Source organism: Chaetura pelagica, unplaced genomic scaffold, assembly GCF_000747805.2.
Source record: "Chaetura pelagica isolate M959 unplaced genomic scaffold, ChaPel_1.0 scaffold217, whole genome shotgun sequence".
Classification (NCBI taxonomy): Eukaryota; Metazoa; Chordata; class Aves; order Apodiformes; family Apodidae; genus Chaetura; species Chaetura pelagica.
The window spans coordinates 329637-335045 of record NW_009953903.1 but is presented as its reverse complement, the minus strand read 5'-3'; positions in this window follow the sequence as shown (position 1 = coordinate 335045).

Genomic DNA, 5409 nt, shown 5'->3' with positions numbered 1-5409 from the left:
GCTTCTCTGCGAGGCAGCAGCCACCCTCCCACCCCACTGCCCCCCTCCCAGGCTCTGCCCCAGGGCTGGGCAAAGCAGAACTGCTGTCGAGCTGCTCCCTGAGCCCCAGGACCCAGGCTGGGAGCAGGCAGGGCCATCCAGGAAATTCTTGCATGAGCATCAGGGGAGCTGGGAAAGACTCCATCCTGCTGGCTGAAGGTGCTGGGCCTTTTTGAACCCTCTCCATGGCCCTGCTGCCTCCGTGGTGTGATTGGCAGGGGGTTAGGTCCCCCGGGCAGCTGCAGGGGGGGGGAGCTGCAGGCGCCGCGCTGTTCTGCTCTAATCTTCTTATTTCATTTCAGCGTTTACAAGGCAGGGAATCCTGACATCAAACGCGCCTCAGCAGCCACCCCGGCGTCAGCCTGTGCCAGCCCTGCCAGGAGCTGGCAGGTCCCACGGCCCCAGGGAAGGGGAGGAAGAAGAGACAAGGCTCTGGCAGCCTGAGCCTGGCCTCAGAGACACCCACGAGGTGCCTCTCGGGATCTCTCCGTGTGTGCTGGGTCGGGATGAGGTGGGGCAGGTGTGTTGTTCAGGGTGGGTTTTGTCTCCACGGAGAGGTTGGAAGTCAAAGTCCTCCAAGCTGGCAGCCCAGGGGACAGGAGCAGAGCTGGGTGACCCTCCTGGTGCCAACCCCTGGGGCACTCACGAGGAAACATCTGCTGGGGGGGTTTCCCAGCCCTCACCTTCAGAGAATCATGGATCCCAGGCTGGTTTGGGTTGGAAGGGACCTGCAAGATCATCCAGATCCAACCCCCTTGCATGGGCAGGGACACCTCCCACCAGCCCAGGCTGCTCCAAGCCCCATCCAACCTGCCCTTCAACACTGCCAGGGATGGGGCTTCCCCCTGGCAGAGCATCCCTGTGCCCAGGTGCTGCCCTCCAGCTTTACCATCCCCTTCCTCAGCCCGCACAGCATCAACCAGCCCAGCCCAGATGGTGTCAGGGGACACGTGGAATGACACCTTGCCCGGGATGCCAATGGCTCTAGTGTTCCTCTCTCCTGCCAGCCCCTTCCCTGCCAGCACAGTGCCAGGCTGGCTGGGAGCAGCTCTGCACAGAGAGGGCACCCCCTGAGGAACAGGCTCCATTCTAATCCCCTTCTTGATGTTGGGGATTTAATCAGCACTGAACTAAGTAGCTTCCCCCCCGCCCTCTTCTCAGGCAGAGAAGAGCTTCGACTCAATAGGAATTAATTTGCCTAATTAGCATGCCCCCCCCCCCCCCCCCCGCACATACCCCCATGGAGGTGGGGGGGATTTCAGGGGTGGGGGGACACTCTGTGCCCAGCGTGGTGCTGCTGCCTGTCCCCCCCAGCCCTGCCCACTCCCAGCCCCACCCTGCACCCTATCCCTGCGGGATCCCGGCAGGGTGTGGGTGGCAGGCAGGTGTGCCCGTGGGGGCAGTGGTACCCAGCAGCCCGGGCACGGGGGCAGCAAGTGCCAGGGAAGATGAATGGTTTTAATCACAGCTCTTACAGGGCAGCAGCTGAAGTTGCGTGTAAGTTATGATAGCGACAGTTTGCACGAAAATTGTATTTCCAGGCTTCATTGACTGGCTTAATGAGAATCTTTACGTGTCAGATATTAAATTAAGAAATTAAAGAGCTGTTTCGGTGTGTATAGACTCCTTCCCTCACACTCAGCTGCTGCTTCCAGATCAATCAGGAACGCGCCTCTAGAAAAGATGGGAGAAGCCTTTGATTTTCTGTCACCAGGGGAAGGAATCTAATGTGCCTTGGCACCTAATTCATGTTTTATTAAAAGGCAGGAGGTGGTGGGGGCTGCCCCCCCTTCCCCCCTGCCCTCTCTCCTGCGTGGCTCCAGGAGGAGCATCCCTGGTTCCGCTGTCCTCAGGTCTCTGTGCCACTTGGCTGTCACCCTGCACCCCAAATTCCAGCACGCCAGGCCTTGGGCTCACGTGCCCTGGCCTGTGGGCTTTGCTCTCTTGGCCAAGGATTAAGGTAAATTTGGAAAACAGCCCCACGTTGGAGTCACCAGGTTGGAAAATGTGGCTGCTCTCCTGCTTGGCACCCCTGGTTTCACTTCTGTGCCAGCTGAGTCTGACCTGGATTCACTGACTGCTTTGGTTTTCCCTCAAATTCTGCTGGAAATGTCATGTCACAGATAAATACCTGGCACTGGGATGCTGGAGACAGGCACCCCAGGGATAAATGTCCCTGGCAAGGGGCATCCAAGGACACCAGGGTCACCAGGCCAGGGAATCCAGAGACCCCGGGGATAAATGTCCCAGGACAGGGAATCCAGAGACCCTGGGGATAAATGTCCTGGTGTGAGGGAATCTGGGGACACCAGAGACCAGTGTCCCCATTCAGGGACACAGGGACACTGGAGATAAGCCCCGGGGCCGGGACATGCTGGGACACTGCAGATAAGCTGAGATCACCAGTCAGGGTGGGTCTCCAGCTGGGATATCTCCCAGTTTCCTGATGCACCTGGTCCCTGCAACGTGTCATGGAGGAGCCTGGGTGGCCACCTTCTCAGGTGACCCCAGCAGAGGCACTGGGATCTCTCTGGCTGGCAAGACTCTCCAGTGACCCCCAGGACCTGGAAGTCAGCATGCCAGGAGGGGGTCCTGCTGCCAGGGTACTCTCCAAGTCCCCTCATCCCATCTCCACCACCAAGGCAAAGAGGGGCAGGCTCTGGTGGTGACAAACTGTCCCTCATGGCAAGAAAAATGCCACCTGATGAGCACACCATCCATCTCGGGCTCCCTGTGCCAGCCCCAGCTTCTTGTGCGGGAAAAGTTGGAGTAAACAGCTTAATTTAGCACCAAAATGAGCAGAGACATCGTTTGTGGTGTCAACTATTGATCTGCCTCCTCACGGCCCCATCAGTCATCCGGGCTTTTCAGTTTTTGATATTACACTGGGAAGGGATAAACCTAGCAACCTCATCCCTGTCCCCAGACCTGGTGGCCAGGGACACCGTGTCCCTGTGGGAAGCTGGTCCCATTCACCCTCTCCCTGCTGCCACTCACACCTTTGCTCCCATGGGACACACTAAGGGGTGATGGGATCTGCTGTGGGTGACTCTGCTCTGGCAAGGAGGGGGTTGGGATCTTCAGAGGTCCCTTCCAACCCTGACCACTCTGATTCTGTGATGTGAGAGGTGCTGGGACAACAAGAAGTTGCTACCAGGGTGGGGTTGGTGTCCCAAGGACCCTTGCCCAGCTGGGGACAGGAGCCAACCAGGGAAGACATCTGGGTAGTTTGAAATCAGCAGAGGGTGGGCTTAGATTGTACATGAGGAAGAAATTGTTTGCCATGAGGGTGGGGAAACTCTGGCCCAGGTTGCCCAGGAAGGTGGGAGATGCCTGGGAATGTTCCAGGTCAGCAGGCTCTGAGCACAAAGGCACCCTGAGGTGCCAGGGGTGGGGGTGGGTGCTGCTCTCATCCCCTACCCACGTCCTCTGCCCCCCCCCAGCCTGCATGGTGACACTGCACTTGGGGTCCTGGGCAGGGCTGGGGATGGGGAGGCTGAGATGAGATCTTGGGAAGAAGTTCTTCCCTGTGAGGGTGGTGAGAGCCTGGCCCAGGCTGCCCAGGGAAGCTGTGGCTGCCCCATCCCTGGCAGTGTTGAAGGGCAGGTTGGATGGGGCTTGGAGCAACCTGGGCTGCTGGGAGGTGTCCCTGCCCATGCAGGGGGGTGGATCTAGATGATCTTTAAGGTCCCTTCAACCCAAACCCATCTGGAACTGGATGATGTGCTGTTCCCACAGGCAGTGGAGCACACTGGAGGGATCTCAGGGCTCTGCCATCCATCCTGTGCTGGCAGGGGGTCCCTGCAGCCCCAGGTGTGTCCCCAGGGCTGGCTGCAGCTTGAGTGACAGGCTGTCACCTTAGTGAGCCCTGATGCCAGGTGGCATGGCTGACACCCACCTCTACTGCCAGGCACCAGCAGGTGAGGTCCAGGGCTGACACTGGTGCCATCCTCTCCTGAACACCAGCAGGACTTTCTGACACGGGTTGTTTTGGGGCACTGATTGTCCTGGAAGACTCGAGGCCTCCAGCAGCCACAGCCACCCTGCCCAGGCAGGGTCAGGCTGCCTGCCCTGACCACACTCCTCAAGGACCAGTGGCACCACCCTGGCTGTCCCCAGACATCCTGCTGCCTGCAGAAGGGGATGGAGAGAGGCTGAACCCGGCCAGGATCAGACCTTGGTGGGCACGGGGCACTCAGCACCTGATTCTAGAGCATCCTTGTTATGCCCCAGCATCAACCTCCTGCCTCATCCCATCATTTCTGTAGCATCTTCCTGGCTTGGTCCATCATTGTGTCCAGGGAAGGGCAGGGGAGCTGGGGAAGGGGCTGGAGCACAAGTGTGAGCAGGAGCAGCTGAGGGAGCTGGGGGTGCCCAGCCTGGAGAGCAGGAGGTGAGGGGAGACCTGCTGGCTCTGCAGCTGCTGAGAGGAGGTTGGAGCCAGGGGGGTCGGGCTCTGCTCCCCAGGAACAAGGGATGGGACAAGAGGGAACGGCCTCAAGTTGCCCACGGGAGGCTGAGGTTGGATCTGGGGAACAATTCCTGCCTGGCAAGGGTTGTCAGGGCCTGGCCCAGGCTGCCCAGGGCAGGGGGGGAGTCCCCATCCCTGGAGGGGTTTCCAAGCCCTGGAGATGGTGCTGAGGGACACGGGGCAGGGGTGGCCTGGGCAGGGCTGGGGGCACAGTTGGACTGGGTGATCTGGAAAGTCTTTTCTAACCAAAATGACTCCATGATTCCATGAGTCTACATTTTCTGGACCATCCTTTGTCTCATCACCCCCGGACCTGGAGCACCTTCCACATGGTTCCTCTGCAGCTGCAGCCCCAGATCCAGGCTCTGTGATGGCACCAGGACCTTCTTCCACCCTCACCCATCTCCTGCCTCTAACCTCTCTCCCCCTTCTCCCTGCAGCTCCTGGCTCACCCCTGGAAGATGCAGATGTCACCCTGGTCCTGCAGCCACAGGCAGCGGGACCCGGGGAGGAGGAGTTGATGAATTAGATGCAGACCTGCCTGGGCACCTGTGCTGCACGTGGGGGGGCAGGGCCAGAGCTGTCCCGGGTGAATTAGATGCAGACCTGCCTGCTGTGCACACCCTGATGCACCCAGCTGTGCACACCCTGGTACACCCAGCTGTGCACACCCTGCTACACCCAGCTCTGCACACGCAGCCCTGCACACCCAGATACACCCAGGTGCACCCATATACAGCCAGATGTGCATACGCAGGTGCACCCAGCTGTGCACACCCATCTGTGCACACCCATCTGTGCACACCCAGCCCTGCACACGCGGCCCTGCACACCCAGATACACCCAGCCCTGCACACCCAGATACACCCAGCCCTGCACACCCAGCCCTGCACACCCAG